The sequence below is a fragment of the Micromys minutus genome, assembly GCF_963924665.1.
Source record: "Micromys minutus genome assembly, chromosome: 3".
NCBI classification, from domain to species: domain Eukaryota; kingdom Metazoa; phylum Chordata; class Mammalia; order Rodentia; family Muridae; genus Micromys; species Micromys minutus.
This window is the reverse complement of record NC_137972.1, coordinates 5,885,127-5,909,475: the sequence shown is the minus strand read 5'-3', so window position 1 is coordinate 5,909,475 and position 24,349 is coordinate 5,885,127.

The window sequence follows — 24,349 nt, the reverse complement described above, 5'->3', positions numbered from 1 at the left end:
CTGGACAGACTGCTGCTGCCGAACATGCTAAAGGAGTCTGCTGTTAATGTTTCCTAAGACGGCCACAGGGAAGGGATACTGGTGCGAGTGGTGGTTTTCTGTGAATTCCCCTAAGAATCTTCTGGTTAAAGCCATGTGTGGGGGCGCACATCTGTCAACCCAGAACTTGGAAGGCAGAGCAAGCAGCCTGGGCAACAGACTAAAAAGCCTTGCTCATAAAAAGGGGGGTTGTGGGGAGGGGACTACACATATACACACACACACAGACGCGCACGAATCTCAGATAGTGAAAGTATTTCAGTCGCAGGCATTTGTCCTGTGTTCTGGGTTACAGATGTCACTTCACACTTGAAAGGGCCTTCCCTACACTCCTTGGTGCATCAGTATGAACTTTGTTTTTTGAGGCAAGGCCTTGCCTGCTGACCTCTCCTTTCTATATGACCCAGGCTGGCTTTGACTGTGGCAGTCTTCCTGGCGCGTTGTCACGGGTGCTGGGGTGATGGGTTTGTGCCAGCACATCCAGCTCTCTAAGTATTAAGCATTCACAAGCCTAAAGGGAAGATCTACACTGATTGCTAAAAGTCTACAAGTAATGAACCTCCCGCAGTACGCGTAGTCAGTGTGAGGAATGAGCCGGAAGAACAGTGGTGTCTTTGTACATTGACCCCATTCTACATATATCTCGGGCCTGCCAAAGTGAGATACTGGATACAGCTTCAGACTTTCAGAAGATGGTTGGGGTTGAAGCTCACACACAAGATGCAACAAGGTCACTTCCTACGATACGGCAATCCCAGCATTACCAATATGCTCCGTAGCAAACACCGAAATCGACGTTGAAAATGCAGGTGGAGAATTTTATCAGGGATGGAAAATTCCTAAGTGACGGTATCAACATGATCTTTTTAACTTCAAAAATACTAAAACTGGATAGAAAAATTAACTTGAACTAGTAATGAACCAGAAATGCCATTTCAAAATTCCTGAGAAAGGAATTTTGGCCATGGGCAAAGCTGGATTCTTCCAAAGAAAAAGAAAATGGTTTGCTCAAAAGGAGAGAAAAACTAAAGGATAAATCGTTGGATTAGAGAAACTTCTATCCGTGTCTATAACAAAAATCTCACGTAATTTTCTTGGATTCACTTGTAGCTTATTTCTAAGCAACTAAAATATCCTTGCTGAATTAAAAGATCCATTACAAATGCAATCAATGCTTTTTACATTGTTTTTCCCTTCACTGAACCAGTTTCTAAGGAAATCTGTGTGTAACATTGCTCTTTGCACACCTTCTTGCTTCTTTCTTCCTCATTCTGCTTGGTGAGACTTTGGTAGTCTTTGTGCAGTTTTTGGTCTCATGATAAAATCCTTGGTTGGGTAAATGCCAACAAGCACTGTGTGCCACTGGCCTTTTCTGCTGTCCCTGGCCATTGTGGATGACATTTGTTGTAAACCTGGACTGTCTTGCCAATTAGCTGACCTTTAAAGTGTCCTCACACAACCTGAACTTCATCCTTTTGGATACACAGAGATCAAGCCCCTGCCTCAGATCTTTGGAAAAGGGGGTGCAGACATTGAAATTCCTTTTACCTTGCTCCAGTTAGAAAGAGCTGAGAATGGTGATGAAGTGTCTTTAATTCCCAGCACCAGAAAGGCAGATCTCTGAGTTCAAAGCCAGTCTTGTCTACGTGGCAAGTTCCTTGTCAGTCAGAGTTACATGGCAGGAGACAGTCAGTCCCTGCCTGCAGCCCCTCCCCACAAGAAAAAATTTACAAAAGTCCTTCAGTTTGATAGTTCCCCAACATCAATGGTACCCAAAGACAAGAGACTTTTTACTATTTGGATGGCTTTCCTAATGAAAATACATTGCTTTGACACCAGTTCCTCTTTTCAAATGTAAAAGCAAAGGCAGGAAGGAGGATTGCTGAAACTTCTGGCCCAACCTAGGCTACCAAGTGAGGTTCTGACCCAGAAAGGAAGAAGAATTTGGGAATGTAGCTCAATAGCCAAGCACCTGCTTAGTCCAGGGGCCTTAGGGTTCAACCTGCAGAACCACAGACAACAACAAACCAAAAAGAGATACAGGAAAACGAAAGAAAATGGAGGCCGGGAGATAATTTTTAATGGGATATAATTCACAGAGTTACAAGATGTTGGGATGTAGAAAATATTTGCAAATTGCACAATTAGAGGTTAGCAGGCTCAGCCTCCTAATTAGTGGACCTCCTAATAAAGTGCTTGTGTGTACCTGATGCCTGAGGCATCATCGACAGGAAGGAGATTATAATTGTGATGCTTCCTGAAGACTCTCAGTGGAAGCCTGGCTGCAGCTTAACCGGTTCCTAGTACTCGTCTGTTTTAATTAATGCTGGGAACGGTGCTTACTTTCCTGACAAATAAATCATGAGATGACCTCTGATTAGTATCTTCAGCTTCACAGGATGCCCTTTCTCTTGCAGATTAGTTTTTAAATAAAAGCCAATATGTCGTGCGGGTTCCCTGCATGCTAGACACCCATTTCAGAACTGGACCACTTTTTCTCTTTTACTAAAATCCTGTGAGAAAAGCAAACCCTGTCATGTCAGGCTCTGCTTTTATTTTTGGCTTGTTTTGTTATTTTTTTTAATTATTGTTTTAATTTTGTTTTGTAATAATAAGGAATCCATATTCAGTCAGTGGACAACAACTTCAGATTATGAATTTTGTTCTATCCCAGGGTAAAATTTCCTGTAGTCAGGAAAGATGGCATGTGTCTGTGATCCCAGCACTCGAGAAGTGGAGACTAGAAGATGCTAAACCATCCTTAGCTACACAGGGAGTTTAGGCTCCATGAGATCCTGTCTCTCACCTGTGTCTGGAATGCCCCCAGCCCCTTCCAGCTCTTCCTACCTGTCTCTACTTAAGTGATTCTTATTCAGGCCTCAGATTCCAGCTAACACATGAGTTTCTAAAGTCTGTGAACCCCCAAAATAGATCACTTGCCTTGCCATATAGTACAATAACTAGCTCAGGTTTTCCCTTCTGCTGCTATGAGCCTCATGGCCAAACACTGACAGCTGGTGGATGTTTCTTCCCCACTGCTAATAACACAAGCCCTATAACATAATCATTGTCTGCTTCTGAGTACTACGACTGCACCCCAGCTCATGATAGAGGCAGGTATTTTATCTCACATTTATGATAAGGGAAAAAAGACATGCCCTGCACGTGGCCTTGTGAAGGAGCTAAGCGTAGTTGAAAGGAAGAAGAGATATCCATCCAGTAGTGAGGAAATCTAATCTCCTCACATGGGGCACCAATGATGTGTATATAAAAAAGAAAAAGATAATGTCCTGGGTTTTGGCACCATATTAGGAAAAAGATAAAGAGAGTAGGAGGAATACTGCCCATGGAGGTGTGGCGAGGCCTGGGGGCAAGGGGGATGCCTCTGGGGGACCCATGTGGGGAATCCCTTTTTCTGACAGACCAGCCATAGTACAGTATAGTACAGAACAGTTTATTCAGAAAATGGGGAGGGGAGTTAAGAGGGTAGTAGAGGCAGAGAGAGAGAGAGAGAGAGAGAGAGAGAAGAGGAGAGGAGAGGAGAGGAGAGGAGAGTAAAGGAGTAGAGAAGCAGAGGCCGACCATGAGCATGTGGAGAGAAAAGGGGGAAGGGAATGAGGAGAGGAGGGGCAAGAGGGGGAGCAAGTGGCCAAGAGAGCAAGAGGGTAAGAGAGAGAGGAGGGGCAAGCAGCCCCTTTAATAGTGTCAGGTTACTGGGGCAGAGCATACCTGGCTATTGCCAGGCAACTGTGGGATGGGGTTTACAGAATCCCAACAGTAGTGACACATTCCTGTCATCATGGCACTCAGAACAAGAAAGCAGGAAGATGCCAGCTAGTCTGCGGAGTGCTTTGGCTACATAGTGAACACCAAACCAGTCGGGCCTATATACCCAAAACCCAGCCTTAAAAATAAGAGTGGGTAGGTGGGTATGTGAGTGTCTAATAATGCTAGAGATTAGCAAGTAAGCAACACCACTGGGTTAAAATCTTGACTGTCATTTACTATAAAACTGATGGGTTCCTTACTTCTTCCTGTAGGACAGGACTGGGGTTACGAGCACTTGCTATTCCCGCAGAGCACCTGGGTTGGCATCCCCACACTCATATGTGGCTTGCAGCCATCTATAACTCTAATCCCATCTATAGCTCTGACGCCCTCTTCTGGCTTCTGTGAGCACCGCATACATGTGGTTCACATAAATACCTAGAAGCAAAATGCTCAAGTACACAAAATAAAGTAAACCTAAAACACTTTTTTTTTTACCTTAAAAACAGCTCTCAAGAGCTAGAGCAGAAAAAAAAAGGAGGGTAACACAAACACAGGGAGAGGAGGTGCAGGAAGTTAATTTTCAGTTATGATTTGGATAGGAAATGCCCTCCCACGGTGAGGCGTTCATAGCAATCTCAGGGTCAAACGTGTCATCCTCGGATGGCACTTGTTGCGATGTCCTTTTCAACCCAACTGCCTATATGCTGATTTTCCTCTTCAACCCAAATAAACCCATTAAGGAAAACACGACTCAGTGATTAGGAAAACAAGCTGCGGTCTATTTTGGGCAGATTTACCACTACACTCTCCATTCCCCTCCTAAGAAATCCCTCTCACTTGCCGTGAACAGTCCTCCTCTTGTCTTAATCCCGCCCTCTCCTTCTCTGACTCCTCCTTTTCCGTTTTACTCCCTGACTCTTCACTTTTCCGTTTCCTCTCCTTGTCTAATCATGTATTGCCTTAACATAAATCTACAGGCAATATTTTGTCAGGTAGTAACAACTTTACAGTGGGAAAAAGAAGGAACAGGGACGTGCTTTTGAGGCGCATGTATGGTCCTCTTCCTTTCCTCCCTGCCCCCTCCCCCTGTCTGCCATGACGCAATGGGCCTCTGCCTCCACCAGGTCCCCCTGCAGGAACCAGATGAGACCCAGAGATGCACAGAAGCCATGAACTAGGACAAAGTTTTCCCCTCAAGTTGTTTGTGTTAGATGTTTGTCACAGTGACGCAAAAATCTGACATACGTCACCGGAGGAACGCACCACAGCTGTGGATTTACCTATTCACTCCTATACGCTTATTATGTGTAAAGATTAAGCCCACATAAACAAAATAGCTGTATCTTCCTGAAACTGAGGTTTTTATTGTTATAAAGTAAGCTGGTAGACTTTTTAAAAGATCCTTATGCGTATCTCTCCTTTTTTCAAGATTTGATTTTTATTTTTGCTTATTTTATTCACTTGTTCGTTTATTTATTTAGAGACAAGGGTCTCTCTGCAGTCCTTGTCCTGGTATTCAGTATGTAGAACAGTCTGGCACTGAACTTAGCAAGATCCAATTGCCTTTTCTTCCAAAATGCTGAAACTACAGGCACACACCACTATGTCTGACCCTTATTTTTCTTGTATAGTTTTTAATTATGTGTGCACATGCATGTCTGCGTGGGAATGTGTGCACGTGAGGTGCTGACGGAGACCGAAGACAGTGCTGGGCGCCTGTCACCAAAGCCTCACCTGGTTCTGAGCCATCACTTGGGTGCTAAGAAGCAAACTCCAGTCCTCTCCAAGAGCAGAAAGCCCTCGGAACCACTGAGCCGTTTTTTTCTAGCCCCTGAAGTCTATTTTATCCGTATTAAGAAAGCTTAGTCCAAGTTCTAGTTTCTAATGACGTAATTCTACTAGTAAAATTTGACGTTTACAAGTTTTGCTTATTATAAGCAGCGTCGTTGGATGGATGAATTTAAAAGTGGAAGAGAAAGTAAAGGCTTCATCCAGACGGTTGTTTCTCAATGTGTTATTTGACCAACCTTTGACCCCTTCAAATATATTCACCTCATCTTATTTTTTTTTTCAAGACAGGATCTCAATATGTGGCTCATGATGGCTCCGCATTCTTAATGTGACCCAAACTAGTCTAAAGTCATGATCTTTCTGCCTCAGTTTCCCAAGAGCTGAGCTCACTGCACTTATCAGGTTAGTCATCACTTTTCAAGTTCTTTTAGGACCCTCTGGTCTTAGGACGCCACCTTCCCCTAGTGTGCTGAGATGTCTCCTCCGTCCTGACCACAAGGCAGATAGAGCAGCAGGCTTGTGAGTATAAAAATAGGCCCCTTGGTTTTATATTTTAAGAAACTAGGTTAACATGGAAATGTGTCTGTTTTGTGAACACTCCCCCTCTTTCCTTCCTGTAATATATAAACAAAATCTAATTTTAACGTTCTGTTTCAATTTTCATATTGCTCAGCAAGTACAAAGCTCTGGAGGCAAAAGATGAGTGTAGTTGTATCTTGAAAGAAAACGCACACAAGAGAAAGCCCAGTGGTTAATACTGCTGCCTTAGAATTTGGTGGGCTCGTGGTTTGACATCTTTCTCTAGGGAAAAAAAAAAGATCACCGTTGATCTTGTTTTTCCTACTTCAAGGTAGCCCTATTCAAAGTTGTCGGAAATTTTACTGCCCCTGTCAGGTTTGAATATGCTTGGCCCAGGGAGCTGCACTGTTTGGAGGTATGGCCCTATTGGAGCAGGTGTGGCCCTGTTGGAGCAGGAGTGGCCCTGTTGGAATAGGTGTGGCCCTGCTGGAGTAGGTGTGTCACTGTGGGTGTGGCTTTAAGACCCTCATCCTAGCTGCCTGGAAGCCAATATTCTGCTGCTAACAGGCTTCAGATGCAGATGTAGAACTCTCAGTTCTGTCTGCACTGTGCCTGCCTGGATGCTGTCCTGCTCCTGCCTTCATGATAGTGGACTGAACTTCTGAACCTGTAAGCCAGCCCCAGTTAAATGTTGTTCTTTATAAGACTTGCCTTGGTCATGGTATTTGTTAACAGCAGTAAAACCCTAAGACAGCTCCTCCCATATTGTCGCGCCCCACCTCGACCAGCAAGGAAGACATGACCCGGAGAAGATCTTCTTCGAGCAGTTTATTCAGGAACCTTGTACAAGTTTCTTCTTCGGCTTTGGCTTCTGACTCCGCTCCCGGGGGAGGGAAGGGAGCAGGCTAAATACTCTAGACTGGCAAACCATAAGCCGCCACGTGGGCAATGCAGATAGGTTGTAACCATGCAGAAGTTGAGGAGCCAGGCAAGTGAGTCCAAATAAGGAGTTGTTTATCACAGGGAGCGCTCACCATCGGGAAGGCAGAGGGCGGCGCCATCTTTGGGGCATGGCACAGTGCAGCTCCCTACACCCCATATCAATATTTAATAATAACACACTGTATAAAGCACAAGATCTATAAGTTAGAGTCTACAAGGATGCCAACGTTTTTCTCTGTGTCACGTAGACTGACTTGGAAATCATGTTCTCGACCAGGATAGTCTAAAACTCACAGCAATCTTCCTGCCTCAGCCTCATCTCTGTGCTGGTATTAGAGATGTGGGTCTGAAAGCCCTGGCTTTGTTTTTCTTTGACCTAAAGGTTCATGTAGCCCAGACTGGCCACAGACTCACTAAATAGACAAGGTTGGCCTTAAGTTTTCTCCTCCCTCAGGCTCCCGACTGCTAAGAGTACAACCGTGCACCATCACGCCCAGCCGTCAGAGAGTCACAAGCTTATTGGTAAAAATGCTATGAGTGAAAAGCATAACAAAATAAATGACATTGACGTAAGCGTCAACTGGATGGTTTAAAAATAAATTCTAGCTGATTGTGATGGCACACGCCTTTAATCCTAGCGCTAGGGAGGCAGAGGCAGGTGAATCTCTGTGAGTTTGAGGCCAGCCTGGTCTACAAATCGATTCCAGGATGGCCAGGGCTACACAGAGAAGGCCTGTCTCAGAATTCTAATTGTGATGGTTTGTATATACTTAGCCCTAGCCCGGGGAGTATCGATATTAGGAGGTGTGGCCTTGTTGGAGTAGGTGTGTCACTGTGGGTGTGGATCTTAGCTGCCTGGAAGCCATTTTTATCAGTCTTCAGATGAAGATGTAGAACTCTCAGCTCCCCCTACACCATGCCTGCCTAGATACTGCCATGCCCCTTGATGATAATGGACTGAACCTCTGAACCTGTAAGCCAGCCCCAATTACACGTTATCCTTATAAGAGTTGCCTTGGTCATGGTCTTTGTTCACAGCAGCAAAATAATAGTAATAGTAATAAAAATAACATAATGAGCTTAAAAATAATAATCAGAGAATAATTGTGGCAGTGCCTTCACATCAAAGATGAACTTAAAGGATAGAAATCCAGGGTATAGTGCAGGTATACAACTATTACCCCAGCACCTCAGCACCCAGAGGGCTGAGGCAGGGGCATGTTGAGGTCCAGGTTCTTTTTTTTTTTTTTTTTAAGATTTATTTATTCTATATGAGTACACTGTAGCTGTCTTCAGACACACCAGAAGAGGGCATCAGATCTCATTACAGATGGTTGTGAGCCACCATGTGGAGTTTGAACTCAGGACCTCTGGAAGAGCAGCCAGTGTTCTTAACCACTGAGCCTCCAGCTCATGGTCCAAGTTCTTGAAAAGAGGACAGAATTTGAGCTAGACATTTTGAAAATATTTGTATTTACATGTTTCTATGAGTTTATGTGCACCATGTATGTACCCGTGCTGACAGGGTCAGAAGGCTCTGGTCTGGATCACCTGCAACTGGAGTGACAGGCACTTGTGAGCCATCTGTTGTCTCTGTTGGGAAATGAACACAGTTCCTCTGCAGGAGCAGTGAGTACCCTCAACCACTGAATTATCCCTCCGGCCTCTGAGTTGGACATTTTTGATCTCATCAAAATCTGAACAAGGAAAACTCAGTTTAAAATAACGTAGCATACACTAGAAACAGTGAGAAACTTGATTTGTGCAGAATTTTGATTTGTGCAGGAAGGTGATAACTTGGAAGAAAGAAAGGTGGTGTCTGAAAAAGGACAAGACAGGCGAAAATGGGAAGCAGGTGATTCAAGATGGAATCAACAACGGCAGGGTGGGGGAAACCTCTAGTATAATTACTGTGTTTTCCAGTGGCTGTCATGTGCGATGTCAGGATAAACTGGAAACTGAGAACAAAAGGCAAAGTGACATTGCTGCTCCTCCTTATTAAGTTAGCACAAACATGAGAAGGAAGTCGCTGAGCTACCTTGTCCTTGGTAAAACTCAAGTGGAGAAAGAGATGGGACGAGTTGACGAGACCTGGGTACCACACACAGGGGAGGGAGAGTGGGGAGATGAGGAAGAACACTCGGCTCTGTTTCAAACGGAGTGAAACAGCAGCAGCCGTGGAGTGGTAAGAACGAGTCGAAAGCCAGGACGACTAGCCCAGAGCTAGCAGTGTGGCTCAGGGGGAAGTTCTGGGATTGGACCCTGGTACCACATAAACTGGGTATGGTGGTACACGCTTGTAATCACAGCACTTGGGAGGGAGCGGTACGAGGGTCAGGAGTTCAAGGTAATCCTTGTCTATATGGTAATCTCAAGGCCAAACTGAGCTGCACAAGGTCCTATCACCTCTCGGAAATACAGCAGCGCAATAGGCCTGCTCTGAACATATTGCGTTCTATGAAGTTATCCAACTCTTCCATCTTGTCCTGACCACTTGAACATGTGAAAGGTTAACAACATGTATGATCCTCGTGTCCCTTTGTTTTGCTGCCTGATGCTGAAGGCGTCTTCCAGTAGAACTTGCTTTCATCCTTGACCCAGATCTGGACAGAGTCACTCCTTGCCTGTGGGAAAACTGCTCACCAAAGTCCACTATGACCGGATAGCCTCTGGGCTCAGTGCAGTACGGGAGACCCCCTTCTCTGGCAGACCTTCTTCTCTGACCTGGTCTGGGGAATTCTAAGCCTCCAAATTCACCTCTACCCAAGGAATGTCACACAGCCTCAATTAGTGTATAAGAATCCATTTCCTTTCTCCAGACAACACCTCTTCAGTCAGCACCTGAGATTCCAGAAATGCTTCTCCATGCTAATCAGGTATGCCGGGTACTCTAAGCCACAGCCAATGACCTTTGCGCATCCTGGATGTCCCTGCCCTCAGTCCCCAAAAACTTTGTCAGCCTTTAATCACCCTAAGTAAAGTTGATCTGCCAACTGAAAAGTGGTCTCAGTGTGGTCATTCACCATAAGTACTCACAGGGCTTCTGAACCCCTTGTTGGATGTCTCTGCTCCCACTGCCCTTGTGGACCAAATCAACCAATAATCCACAAGAGCAGAGAGACCCACACTCGCCTTTCAAGGTTACCTTCCCCAACCGCTGGGCCTAAGAGAATATCCAATAACGTTTCTCTTTTGCAACTTATTTAGGGCATAGGCTAAAACAAAATGACAAAAGCACCTCATCACCCCCTTGGTTCCTGCTATAATATTTTTGAGATCTATTTATTTTTATGTGTATGATGCTTTGCCTGCATGTATGTTCGTATGTGCATTATGTGTGTGCACTGCCCCTAGAGGCCAGAGAACATCAGGTCCCCTAGAACTATAGTTGTAAGTGCTTGTGAGCCACATGTGAGGGCTGGAAACAAAACCCAGGTTTTCAGCAAGAGTAGTATGTACTTTTTCTTTCATATCTGGAACAGGTTTTTGTAGTTTAGGCCGGCCTTGAACTCCTGATCCCCGTTTTTGTCCGTCTAAGACCTAGAACTACAGATACTTATTTTGAAAGAATTGGTTGTTTTGTTTTGGTTTGGTTGCAGAGATGGGGATTAAATCCAAACCCTGCACATGCTGAGTATGTCTACCCTGTCCCCGGATGGCTTGCATTCTTTCTGTCCTTTTCTTCCTTCCTTCCATTTTTGATTAGCATACAAAAAGATGGGTTCTCCTGTGATATTTTCATATATAAACACATTCATCCATGTCAGTCATTAGACTTTGCTCTTCTTTGTGCTCTCCCCAGCCCTTACACATACCCCATCCTCCCGCCCCCTCTCAAGGTCCCCTCCCTTCCTCTAAGTAGTTTCCTGTCCCATGCACTCTATTACCCTGCTTGTTTTCTCCCATCCACTCTTTAAACCTCCTCCTCTTCCACATCCCCTTCAACATCTTCACCTATGTATAATTTTAAATGGTCCACATATGAGGAAAATAGGCAGCATTTGTCTGTCTGGCTTTTCTTTTTTCTTTTGGCGGCACTCTGGATGAAGCCCAGGTCCTCTCACACAGTAGATAAGCCCTCTGTCACTGAGATACATTGATGTTCTGAACGCTTCTCATGGCAGAGATGCAGCTGAATGAGGGACTTACCGCAGCACTCTTGCCACCCTGCCCAGGGCTCAGTCGGTCCAAGAGAAGAGCAGCACGGTGGCTTTCATAGTCACAAGCAGTGACAGGAGTCACAGAAACCGTGTCTAAAGGAAATAGGCATCTTGCTCCTTGGGCTATTTTTGCAATCAGTCTCTTGTTAGTGGTTACAAAAGTCACACTGTTGGTGCTTAAAATATTTACTCTCTGCCTAATCTGATGGAAATTTTGAAAAGAAAAATAAGCTTAGCATTTCTATTCTGAATCAGGCGCAGGTTCCGAAATAGAAATGACCAGCTGACCTGCTAGGTATAGCTCCAGCCCTGCCCCCATGTGCTGGGGAGAGCTGGCTAGCGTCTGCTCATCTTCCATAGCACGATTATGAGATTCCTCACCCAAGAATGTCTCTGCTTCTCGGGTTTCCAATGTTATTCTGTCTCCAGTTTGTACTTTTTTTTTAAATAAGGAAAAAGTGTATATATTGTGCCATAGTCAGACTCATTCTAGGCAAGTTATCTACAACTCAGTTGCAGTCCTGGCCTCACATCCTTTCTTAACAGGTCTCTGACGTGCAATATTGATATATAATGTGCTGCCAACACTTGGATATCTTAATATTTATCTATTTATACACATGAATGGGTTGCTACATGTACCAAAAGAAGGCATCAGATTCCCTGGAACTGGGATTTCAGACGACTGTGAGCCACTACAGTCCCTATTCATGTGAAACAGATGCTTTACCAACCAAGTTGCCTCCTCTTCTCCATGGCAGTAATATTTGTACAACTGCAGCTGCCTTGTTTGCAACATGCTTCTTTTATGATCAAATCAAATGTTTTCTTTTCCTTTTTTTTTTTTTTTTTTTTTTTTTTTTTGTTACTTGTTTTATTTGGTTGGTTGGTTGGTTGGTTGGCTAGCTAGCTGGTTGGTTGGTTGGTTGGTTGGCTGGTTGGTTGGCTGGTTGGTTGGTTGTTTGGTTGGTTGGCTGGCTGGCTGGCTGGCTGGCTGGCTGGTTGGTTGGCTGGTTGGTTGGTTGGTTGTTTGGTTGGCTGGCTGGCTGGCTGGCTGGCTGGCTGGCTGGCTGGCTGGCTGGCTGGCTGGCTGGCTGGCTGGTTGGTTGGTTGTTTGGTTGGTTGGCTGGCTGGTTGTTTGGTTGGTTGGCTGGCTGGCTGGCTGGCTGGCTGACTGGCTGGCTGGCTGGCTGGCTGGCTGGCTGGTTGGTTGGTTGGTTGGTTGGTTGGCTGGCTGGCTGGCTGGCTGGCTGGCTGGCTGGCTGGCTGGCTGGCTGGCTGGCTGGCTGGTTGGTTGGTTGGTTGGTTGGCTGGCTGGCTGGCTGGCTGGCTGGCTGGCTGGCTGGCTGGCTGGCTGGTTGGTTGGTTGGTTGGTTTTCGAGACAGGCTTTATGTGTGTATGTGTGTAGCCCTGTCTGTCCTAGAACTCATCTGTAGACCACGTGGACCTTGAACCCAGAGATCCACCTGCCCCTGCAGAATGCTGGGATTTAGCGTGCACCATCACCACCTGGCTACAGATTATTTTTCAATCATTCTGGTGTGCTTTTGGTTCCTGATTCCCATTACAAACTCATCTAAACGGAGCCAACAGGATCCCGGCTACAGCCTAAATGCTGTGCTGTCTTGAAATTTCTTCTGCCAGATAATTGCTGTCACTTTTAAACTGTCCTACAGAGCCTTAGAACGTGAACAAAATGTGGACAATCTTGTTTCCGCAGGTATTGTTGATGGTCCCCAGTCTATTTCCTGATGGAGTCCCTGTTCCGGCATAAAATTTGTGAGCCTGGCTTTTTCTTAATTTCATAGGCATTAGGGCTTTCTAGGCACCACTAAAATCACCCATAGAGCTGATCTGACATTATAGGGTATCTCTAGTTTACAGCTCGGAACTTTTTCAAATACTTCTCACAAGCCAGTTCCAAGGGTCTAAAAAGCACACGTTCAGGTTTAGTCTCACCATTTCTCAATGCCGGTGACTTTCTCATCACGATGTCCAGACTCTCAAGAGAAACAGCTGAGTAGAGCAATCCAGAAAGGCACTGGACATCTGCCTCTGTTCTCCATGTGCACACTTACATATATGCATATACACCTATACACACACATGTGCATATGCACCTATAAACACATGCATATATACCTATACACACGCACGCACGCACACACACACACACACACACACAAATATACAGCATACCCACAAGAACATAAATCATTCCTGAAGATACATACAGATAACGTAGTGCCAAGCAGAAGATCTTAGGGAAAGAAATCCCAGAAAAGAATGTAAGTCCTGTCCAATTTTTAATTTGCTTTTTTTAAAAATTATTATTATCTTGACTTTGGACAAAGGGTTTCTCCATGTAGTGCTGGCTGTCCTGAAACTCACTCTGTAGACAAGGCTGGTTTCAAACTCAGAGACCTGCCTGCCTCTGTCTCCCAAGCGATAAGATTGACTGTAGTAGTTTTCAGCCTGTGGGTCTTACACCCCCTTTGCAGGGTCACACATCAGATCTCCTGCTTAGTGAGGTCAATCCTGGACCTTGAGCAGTCTCAAAGGAACTAGTGAGAAAACTGCAGGGGTGTCTGGGTAACAGTCTCCTAGTGATCAAAGTGCCCCTTTGTAGGTAAATGTCCTAGAGGGTGCAGACAGGTTGTTCCTGATAGATCAAAAACCAAAAGAACAGAGAGTTTCTCACACACACATGCCCTAACAAAGGGCCTGTATTGTCAAGGGAACCCAACTTCTCTAGATATGATAATATAATCAGCATTTTGGTTTTAATTTCTGTTCTGAAGAGTGTGTACTGCTCCCAGAACCCACAGGCCTTGTAACAGCCTGTAACTACAGAGCCGTGGTGTTTTGACACCTCTGGCCTCCCATCGGTATTGGAAACAGTGCCCATAGCAACACAAAGACATACACACATATATTTAAAACTGAAAAAATATGTATATATATATATATATATACATATACATATACATATATGTACCTTTACCTTGAATTCTTTCCTTTAAGAAGACAAGAACAAAATAGTCACTGCATCAGAAACGTCAATGACATAAGAGACCAACGACCTCCTAACGAGCATCTTGAGGCTCTAGCACAGGATAAGTGTGTGAGGGCCTCCCAGATGCTGTCACTCAAAGCCTGGAGGTGGCCTGAGTGTACATTCCACCTACACAGCAGCTGGAAGAGACAGAAACCCTCTTTCCTATTTGCCTTCCAACTAAAAAGGTTTCCAGCATTGCTTTCATCATGATATTCCTGGTATCTTCAAATCCCTGATGGGAGAGCATCTTGAAAAAATGATAATATTCATATCTTTACTTCAGAGTTTCAGGTTTTTAAAAAAACATTTTGTTTTGCTATTGCACAACTGCTAATTAGTTAACTAGGTGATTTCGTCAGCCAGTAGGGTGAACTGCTATGATACATTACTTAGGTTCATTGTTTTAGTCATGTGAAGAACATCAGCATTATGAGATTATAGAAGCTTGTACCAGGGTACAAAGAAAAGCCACTGGTCCTTGGCAGTGTGTAGCAAAGAAGGAAGACACCCCAATCCATGACACACAGACATGACCAACACAAGGAGCTGTAAGGCAAAGTCAAGTTATAGTGGAGACTTCAAAATACTGGACGTGCCAGGAACATAGGATGTCACTGGGTAAAGCTATAAATACAGAATGAACCTAGCCCAGGAGAGGTCATTATTCACACAGGGCTATGGCCATACACAGCAAGTCTGTAGGAAATGACAGCGAAGTTTTTCTTGATTCTCAGAAGAGACTTTGGACATTTGAATAGGCTTGAACCTAAGACTGTAGAAGAGACTTCCAAAGTTGAGCTGTTAATATTTAAGGGTGAAGTGTCCCTCTCATATATTTTATATTTAGACAATACATTGTCTAAGTGTCCAGACCCACCTATTCAAATACTTGGTCTCCACAGGAAATGCCACTCAGCAAGCCCATTGCCATATCTGTTCTGCTGTTGTGGACTTCATTCTGAACTGTGAGACAAAAGTCCTTCCTCCCTCCCTTCCTCCATCCCTCTCTTCCTTCCTTCCTTCCTTCCTTCCTTCCTTCCTTCCTTCCTTCCTTCTTCCCTTTCTCCCTTCCTCCTTCCCGCTCTTCCTTCCTTCCTCCTTCCCTCCCTCCTTCCCTCGCTCCCTCCCTTCCTCCCTCCTCCCTCCCTCCCTTCCTCTTTTCCTTCCTTCCTCACTCCCTCCTTCCCTCCCTCCCTCCCTTTCTTCCTTCCTTTCTTCTGGCACATGAACAAGATCAAAGGAATGTAGAGAAAAGACACGTGTCCTGGGAACAAGACCGGGAGTCAAGTAAAGTACGGTGACATTGAAGTCAACACTGAGACACTAGCTTAAGTTAGCCATGGTGATGAATATTGCAGGAAGAAAAGTGAAAGGACGATACTATGACCCACAGTAGGATGACACAGGACCAAAGTGAGGACAGACAGTGGGTCTGAGACAGCTGGACAGACCGAGGAAAAGTACAACGGGGGTCCTTTGCATGCTTGGGTGGGAGGAGGTCCCTTCGGGATATCTTTTACCAAAGCAGAGAGAAATTAATAAAAGGAAAGAATGGTGTGTCCAGGGAGAAAATGAAGTACTGCTTTGGAAATGAAGAACTTAAGAAGCTTCCAACCCCCTCCCCCCCCGAGAGTCCATGATGTGTCCAAACAGAAAGAAGGGTCTGGAGAGATGGCTCAGTGAATGAGAAACTGCACTTGGCTCTGTGGGGCAGCCCACAAAAGCCTGTCACTTCAGGGGAACGACACCCTCTTCTGGCCTCCTTGGGCATTCACATACTTGAAAGTATACACACACACACACACACACACAGAGAGAGAGAGAGAGAGAGAGAGAGAGAGAGAGAGAGAGAGAGAGAGAGAGAGAACCAGAATTACTCCAAGCACAAATCGTGTTCCTACTTTTCAGTTGTTAGTCTCGTGCTGGTTTTTTCTTGCCAGAAGGAAAGGGACTTTGAAGGACCGAAATCCTAAGGAATAGGAGTGTAAGTTGAGAGCTGGTGTTCAAAAGAGAAATAGTGTGGTTTGACTTTGAAATGTCCACCGGAGGTTCCCATGTCTGAGCACTTGATCTTCAGCTGGTGGCACTGTATTGAAAGACCAGAGTCTTTGGAGGAAGTGACTCTATTAAGGCTGACCTTGAGGTGTCACAGTATGACCCCTACTTTTTTTCATCCCTCTGCTTTCTGGGGGCAGATGCAATATGAGCAGCCAGCTTCCCCCTCCTGCTGATGTCTTCCTCCATTTGAAGGATTATACATAAATAAACCCCTTCCCCCTTAAATGTCTTCTCTCAGACAGTTGGACACCGAAGGAAGAAAAGTAAAGCTGGAGGCAGCCATCAGTCCATCGGTCCATCCAGACACTGCTGGATCTCTTTCCTGTTTCCTGCACCATCCATGGGTTCTCCTCCCCCATGGTTACTGTTCTATTCTGGGTCACACCTCAAACTCTCACCACACCTCTCCATCACCGACAGCTTGGTTCCTTCCTTCTTGGAAAAGACTTTGTTAGTTAACGACACATGGAGTCTCATACTTGGGACTGTTTACTGATGCCTGAAGTTCATACAGACCAACTCAGGACTTTCATCTTCCTGGCCTTCCTGAAGTCATTCCTAGGACAACGGCTCTCTGAACTCAGTAGGGCTTTGTGGCTTCACCTCTCTTCAGGAAGCCTATCAGTCCCTTCCACCCTGCCTAGACTGTGTCACAAGGACACACCACTTCGGCTACAACTTTGCCATTGCTACCTTTCCAAATCTGTCCCCTTATCACTTTATCTGTGTGTGTGTGTGTGTGTGTGTGTGTGTGTGTGTGTGCACACGCGCATGCGAGCAGAGGTGAGAGCACAACTCAGAGTACATTCTCTCTTTCAAAGATGGGTTCAGGAAATGACTCAGGTTCTCAGGTTTCTCAGCAACAATTTTTTTTTAAGATTTATTTATTTATTTATTATATATGAGTACACTGTAGCTGTCTTCAGACACACCAGAAGAGGGCATCAGATCTCATTACAGATGGTTGTGAGCCACCATGTGGTTGCTGGGATTTGAACTCAGGACCTCTGGAAGAGCAGTCAGTGCTCTAACCACTGAGTCATCTCTCCATCCAGCCTTTTCTTTCTGAATCATCTTAGTGGATCTTCTGTTGTCACATCATCTGACACATCCCTAGCTCTATGGTGACCACCACAAACACAGTGTGTTGGCATTTCCTCTAGGCTCTCTTTACCCCACAGTTACCTGGCAACACCCAAGTGTGCCTGACTTGTTATAAAAGTGGCTGCTTGCCCCCTCCTCTCTCTCCTCTCTCTCCTCTCTTCTCCTCTTCTCTTGCTCTCTTCTGTTCTTCCCCCTCTCTCTCCCCATTCCCCTCTCCCCTCTATATATGTTCATGAATGGCCAGTCTTTACTCCTCTAGTCTCTCTCTCTCTCTCTCTCTCTCTCTCTCTCTCTCTCTCTCTCCTACCCCCTCAACTCCCCCCCCCCACAAATAAACTGTTCTATACTATACCGCTGTGTGGCTGGTACCTTATCGGGGAGGGAAGCCTCAGCATGGGCCAGCAGAGACTTCACTTCCCCTATGTCTTACAGGTTCTCCATCAAACATATCCCTGGCTTCTTTTTCCTTTTTATAAAACACAGCACAGTGTGTGTTAGACAAGAGGACCCTGCAATAGAAACCAAATTTTGCTTAGAGATCTGGGCACATTTTCTTCTAATCTACCACATAACCTAGGCTAGAGGCTCCCAAACTATCAGACACACCATCGAAATTTACCCTCCACCTATTTTTGTATAATCCACAGATAATTGTTTTTGATATTTTCTTTTGCTGTTGTTTGTTCATTTGTTTAAGACACGGTTTCATTGTGTATCTCTGGCTGTCCTGGAACTCATTATGTAGTCCAGACTGGCCTTGAACCCACAGAATTTCTCTCGTTTCTTCCCTCTGAGTGCTGGGTTTTAAAGGTGCACTGTCATGCCTGGAAGTTTTGATAGTTTTCAAACATTTGACAAACAATCAAAGGAGAAATACTTTGTGAAAAATGAAATCTATATTGAATTTAGATTAAACATCAGTAAGTAAAGTCTGGTGTAGGTGTGTGCTGTAGAACACTCACTGGTGCGGGTGCCTTCTATGGCTGATGTCACCTCAGAGAACCAGCTGAACAGTGGTGGTAGTGACTGTGCTTGTGTACCCATCACACCCTACCTGCCACACGCCTCTAAGAAGAGCCTTTGACGCAGCCCAACACAAAAGCTTAACTCACTTAGAACACTGAATTTTTTTTTTTTTTTTGCATGTTTTTCTTGTAGCTCGATTGCATGGTTTTAGAACATGAAAGGCAATGTGTTTCTATGAGGAAAAGCTGATCAGGCTGCAAAGCTTGCAAATCTTCAGCTGTGAACACTTAGCTGGAAGCAGTCAAGCCAGCAAGTGCTCCCAGCTCACAGGAGGACAGCGCATCGCATCGCAGTGAGTCTCATATGCGCCTCTCTCACTCCCCTAGGGCCTTTGTCATTACATTGGGCCCGACCAGATGATTCCAGAGAATCTCACCCTCTCCTTAGTCCTAACCTGCTTGGCTTGGGGCTCATACCTCTAATCCCAGCAGGAGGGTCCTCGTGGATTCAGTGCCAGCGTGGACTATAAAGTATATTCTAGGTCATTATGAAGCTTTATCATCTAACAAAACCAGCTCCTAACGTAAAATCCCTGTGAAGTTGCCTTTCCTGTGTAAGACACTGGTTTCAGAAAATGGGATAATGACATCTGAGGCAGGGGACTACTCAGCCTCACAAAGGAAGTAATTAAAGGAGGAGTTTGGAGTCTTCTTGGCAGTAGAAACTACAAGATACCAAGGAATAGACTTGTGACGGTTCATCACTTGGTATTTTGGCTGTGAAATGATATGTCATTTAGGGCTAGAGATCTGGCTCATCAGATGCAAAGACCTGGGTTCCATCTCTAGCCAGCCTCTTTCCTGATTGTCCAGTGGTTAAGATTCAGTGCTCTCAACCCCAGCAAAACATGCACATGTATGTGTGCATGAACAGTCTTAAACATCAGGGGCAACAGAGTGAGACTCACAGCATCTGTATGAATTATCATATAAGATGAAATGACATACACAAAGGTCTAAGGGTGTGTGCTTAGTCATTAGTGTTACTAAAATGGGTGAGAGAAAAGCCAAAGTCCAAGAGATGAGTGTTGAGAGAAGGCAGTAGGCTGGCAACCAGGGAAGGAAACCTCTGTCTCTGCTGCCTCTCCTGTCTTTGGGAATGTAGAGTATTTATCTAAGGACAACGTCAAATGCCACACGTAGGTCAGAGTTTTCTAGAAGTTTGAGGCTGACTGGTCTCGACATATGGAACAGAAGTAGCAAACTCATCCGGTGTTCTGTCTTCAGCACATCTTAGGTCATTTTTATGATCAATAGTTTGTTTCTGGAATCATCTAAGAAAAACGAGCCCATGGGAATGTGGGCTGAAGGCCATGCCCTCCCTGGGATTATTTAGAGGGTGTACTGTCCCCTGTAGGCTTTGTTGTTTGAACTTCAGGTGTCCAGCTGGTGGCACTTTGCTGAGAAGCTTCGGACCATTTAGGAGTTGGAGCCAAGCTGGAGGAAGTGCGTCGTCACCGGAGGGCAAACTTTCAGGTTTTTATTTTGGTTTGCTTTCAGTCAGAACCTTCTCTACTCCAGGATCATCACCACGCATGAAGAAGTTGCTGCCTGCTCCCACGGCCATGTACCGAGCTCTCTGCCATGCCTCCCTGAAGTCGGTTAGGTCAGTAGGTATGCATTTAGTCACAGTTATGGTAATAACTGAGAAGGCGCATTCAGCTACATCCTCCCAGGAACATGCAGCTGAGGAGAGGTATGAACGCAGCCCAACACAAAATTCTTCATTCACTTAGAACACTGCATGTTTTGCACGTTTTCCTCAGCTCAACTGCGGGGTTTTAGAACATGAATTATATGGAGGCTGTTACGCTTCTGTGTCAAAAGAAAACTGGACACACTGTAAGGGCTTGCAGAACTTCAGGTATAAACTATCGGCTAGGAGAGAAGGCATAAGCAGGTACTCCTGGCTCTCGACTACCTAGCTCATTACAGAAAATCCTGTGTTCTCTGCCTTCTTTGTACTAACTCTGGATCAGTCAGCATTTGCCAAAGAGAAGCCCATCGGCTACATGGATTGGTGCTCAGTTCATGGAAAGTCACCATGACCAGGATTGCTCTAATTTCCCTATCCCCCTACCCCCAGTCTCTCACGTTCACTCTCAGAGCCTCTACACACTTCACCTCCTCCCCATCTCCCCAGATGCCTCCCTCCTACTTCAAATCAAAAATAGAAGCTGAAAGATTGGCATGCCTTCAGTTTCCTGTGGCTGTGCCCACCTACACATCTGCCTACCATTGGCTCCTTTCCTTGTTTACTACCCATTGCTTCTGAGCCGGGGACTCTTCCACCTGTAAAGCCAGATCTTTGGCCACTGCTGTGATGGTTAAGTTTGTGTGCCAATATATCTGGGCTAAGGAAAACCCAGATAGCGAATACTGGATGGTTTGGGGGTGTTTTTTGAGAAGGTGCTCTGAGAGCAATTAGCATGAAGATCAGTAGACTGAGTGAAGACCCACCCTCAGCAATGTGCCAGGCAGTTCTCCGAGGGCAAGGGAAACAGAGGGAAGCAAGTTAACTGTCTCTTCTGAACAGGGCCCTCCCCTTCCCCGGGAGGCCAGGGCCCGACTGGACTCTTCAGATGGCCACTAGTCCAACTTGTTGATTGGTGACTTATACATGAGAGAGAGTAAACGGAGTCAGGCTCTGTCCAGAGGGGCCTGTGGGATGACTCAGTGGGTAGTGAGATGACTCAGCGGGTAGTGGGATGACTCAGCGGGTAGTGGGATGACTCAGCGGGTAGTGGGATGACTCAGCGGGTAGTGGGATGACTCAGCGGGTAGTGGGATGACTCAGCGGGTAGTGGGATGACTCAGTGGGTAGTGGCACTTGCTGAACAAGCCTGAGGACCTGAGTCTGATCCAGTACCCATCAAGGTGGAAAGGAGAGAACCGACTCCACAGAGGTGTCCTCTGACCTCTACGTGTGCACTGGGGCACATGTGTATCCCTTTCCCCCAACGATATGAGTGTGGGCTTTTATTCTAAGCTAGACAGAAAGGTGAGATGTCTGTGTGTGTTCAAAATTAACGCTCCCTGCAGAATTCCGAATGTTACCATCGTCTCTTGACTTGCTGTTTCTCCTCCTTATCACCTCACTAAGGATCTCATCATCTACTTCAGGAAACAAAACAAAAACTCTCTAAACCATTCCTTTGTTAAAAAAGATATCGTTTGTGTGTGTGTGTGTGTGTGTGTGTGTGTGTGTGTGTGTGTGTGTTCTTCTAGTCCCCTTCATCTCACCTCACAGGCCGCTCTGAACGTATGTCACTGCATTGGTTGACTGGTCGTGGCTGTAACAAACATGTGAGGGAACAACTTAGTGTGTGTTGGTAAACCAAGAACCATCCACATTCTAAAACCAGGTGCTTCTCCAGAAACTTCAGTGACTCAGGACCAGCGGCCATGTCACCACCAGCTGCTAAAGTGACACATTTCCACTATTGTCATGAGCTGCATATTATGTTATAGTTTGTATATATTTATAACATGCTGTATATAACATGTATCATATGTTATATAAAACTCATGCCTTGATGGCTGTCTTAGTTACGGTTTTACTGCTATGAACAGACACCATGACTAAGGCAAGTCTTATAAGGTGGGAGCATAGCAAAATGCAGGCAAGCATGACACTTGAGGAGCTGAGAGTTCAACATCTTGTTCTGAAGGTGAATAGAAAGGCTGGCTTCCAGGCAGCTAGGAGTAAGGTCTTAAAGTCCATGCCCACAGTCACACACATCCTCCAACAAGGCCTCACCTACTCCAAAAAGGTCACACCTACCCCAATACTACACCTCCAAATAGTGCCACTCCCTGGGCCAAGCATATTCAAACCACCTTCTTTTCTTTTCCCCATCCTCACAAAGAGGTGGCCTTTTGTATCCCCCCCCAATAAATCTGTGGTGTGAGTCTGTAGTATGATGTGATCTTTGTACCATTGCTTGGCTCTATGATAAATGCAAATAAATAAATAAATCTAATATTGGTGCTGTGTGACTCTGTAGGTTATCCTGGTGCCTTTGTTCCCCTTTGGGGGTCTGAGCTACATTGGGAGCCTCCTGTTAATCTCCAGTCTACACACAAGTGAGTCTCTGGTAACCTTGGAGGTGGAGATACCCGCTCTACTCCAGAACCTTTCCCTTCAGCTAGGCTTCATTATTTTGAGCTTTGTTTTCCCTCTTTTGGCTTCAGAAGGCCTGGTACTGGGCACCAAGACTCCCTGACCCCCATGAAGTATGGTAGAAGCCCACTGAAAGGTGGCTTCATTGTTTGGTCCACTTTGAGTCTTTGGAATGCCCTGATAGGAACAGTGTCTTCCATAGCTTCTGGCTACACACAGTCTTTGGGACCTTTATAAATACTGCAAGTCACTGATGGGGAGGAAGGGATTCTCCATTCCCTATTTCTCTTTTCCCTGTTCCAAGCCCTGTTTGTTTCCTCTGGTCTCCCCTACATGCTGTATCCATGTTCTAAGTTACAGTTGATGGGTCTGGAAGTTTGTTAGGAAGTGAGAGCCAGGAGCTGGACCTAGCAGGAGGGGGAGAAAGCAAAGGGGCAGAGCAGCTGCAGCTGGCTGGCGCTCTAGCACAGGCTCTTCGCTGCCTGGTGGCGAATTGCTCTGCAGCATCCTCTCCCAACCAAACTGCTCACCTGACTCTCTTAAAGTATGCTTGGATCATTTGTTTCTGCTGGCTTCAGCCACCCACAACATTTGAATCCAAATTCTAGAGCAGAAGCCAGGATTCTCCAGCTGCAGCCTCGCCCTATGTGCCTGCTTTCTGACCATTTGTCTCTGCTCTATGGGCTCTGGCCCTGCTATGCCCTAGCTGTGGGCACCTCTGCGTCTCTCTGGCTTCTGTAGCCTGCTGCACCCATGAAGACAGCTCCCTTTTCTCCATGAAAATGCTCTCCCTCTTTGTGTTTGTGTGTGTGTGTGTGTGTGTGTGTGTGTGTGTGTGTGTGAGCCTCTCTTCCTCATTAAAAAAACAACAACAACAAAACAAAAACAAAAAAATAACAAAACTAGATTTACTAGGAAAACATGTTTCTAAATAGCAACCATGTGCTTCTCCTCCATCTTGGCTAATGACCTCATCAAGGTATAAGCAGCACATGACTGGCAGCCATCTTTACTAAGGTTAAAGGGTACATGGCAGCCATCTTTACTAAGGTTAAAGGGTACATGCCATGTGACTTCTTCAGATGACCACATGGCATAGAACAACTGTAAAACTTCTACCGATGGGCTCTCTGTTTATTATTGTAACTTCTTTTTAGACTAAGGAAACAAGTCTCCAAATTATTTGGATTGCTATGCATTTTTGATAAGAATTTAAAGTTATAGTTGCTAAGACATACTATAATATGATTCAAGTCTTGTTTAGAATACATTATATGTGATGATGAAAATGTAAGGTTCTAATATCCACTCAGATTAACAACAGCTGATTTAAGATGCATGTCTAACTACATGTGTCTTTGCTGTTAGAAAATTTAGCTAAGTAACAGGACATTTTTGATAAATAGGGCATATTTGATAAATAAGGTTTATAGGTTTCTAAGTATCACAGTAATATTTGTCTAGCGTCTTTGTTTCTGCTCACTTTGTTAAAATTTAAATATTTAAGTAAACAAGTCATGCAAGAAAGTGCAATATTCTATAATGTTGCTATAAAAGAGACATTTAATACATTTATGCTTTATTTGTGTGCTAAGAGATCTTCAATTAAATCTTCAACTCAAATTTTAAAACTCAAACTTAACAGAAATAAACCTGTAAAAATCCTAATCTTATAAAAACTATTAACTTACTGTAAAATATTAAAGTTAATTAAGACATACAAGTTAATGATTAGTCACGCTATAAATTACCAAATTC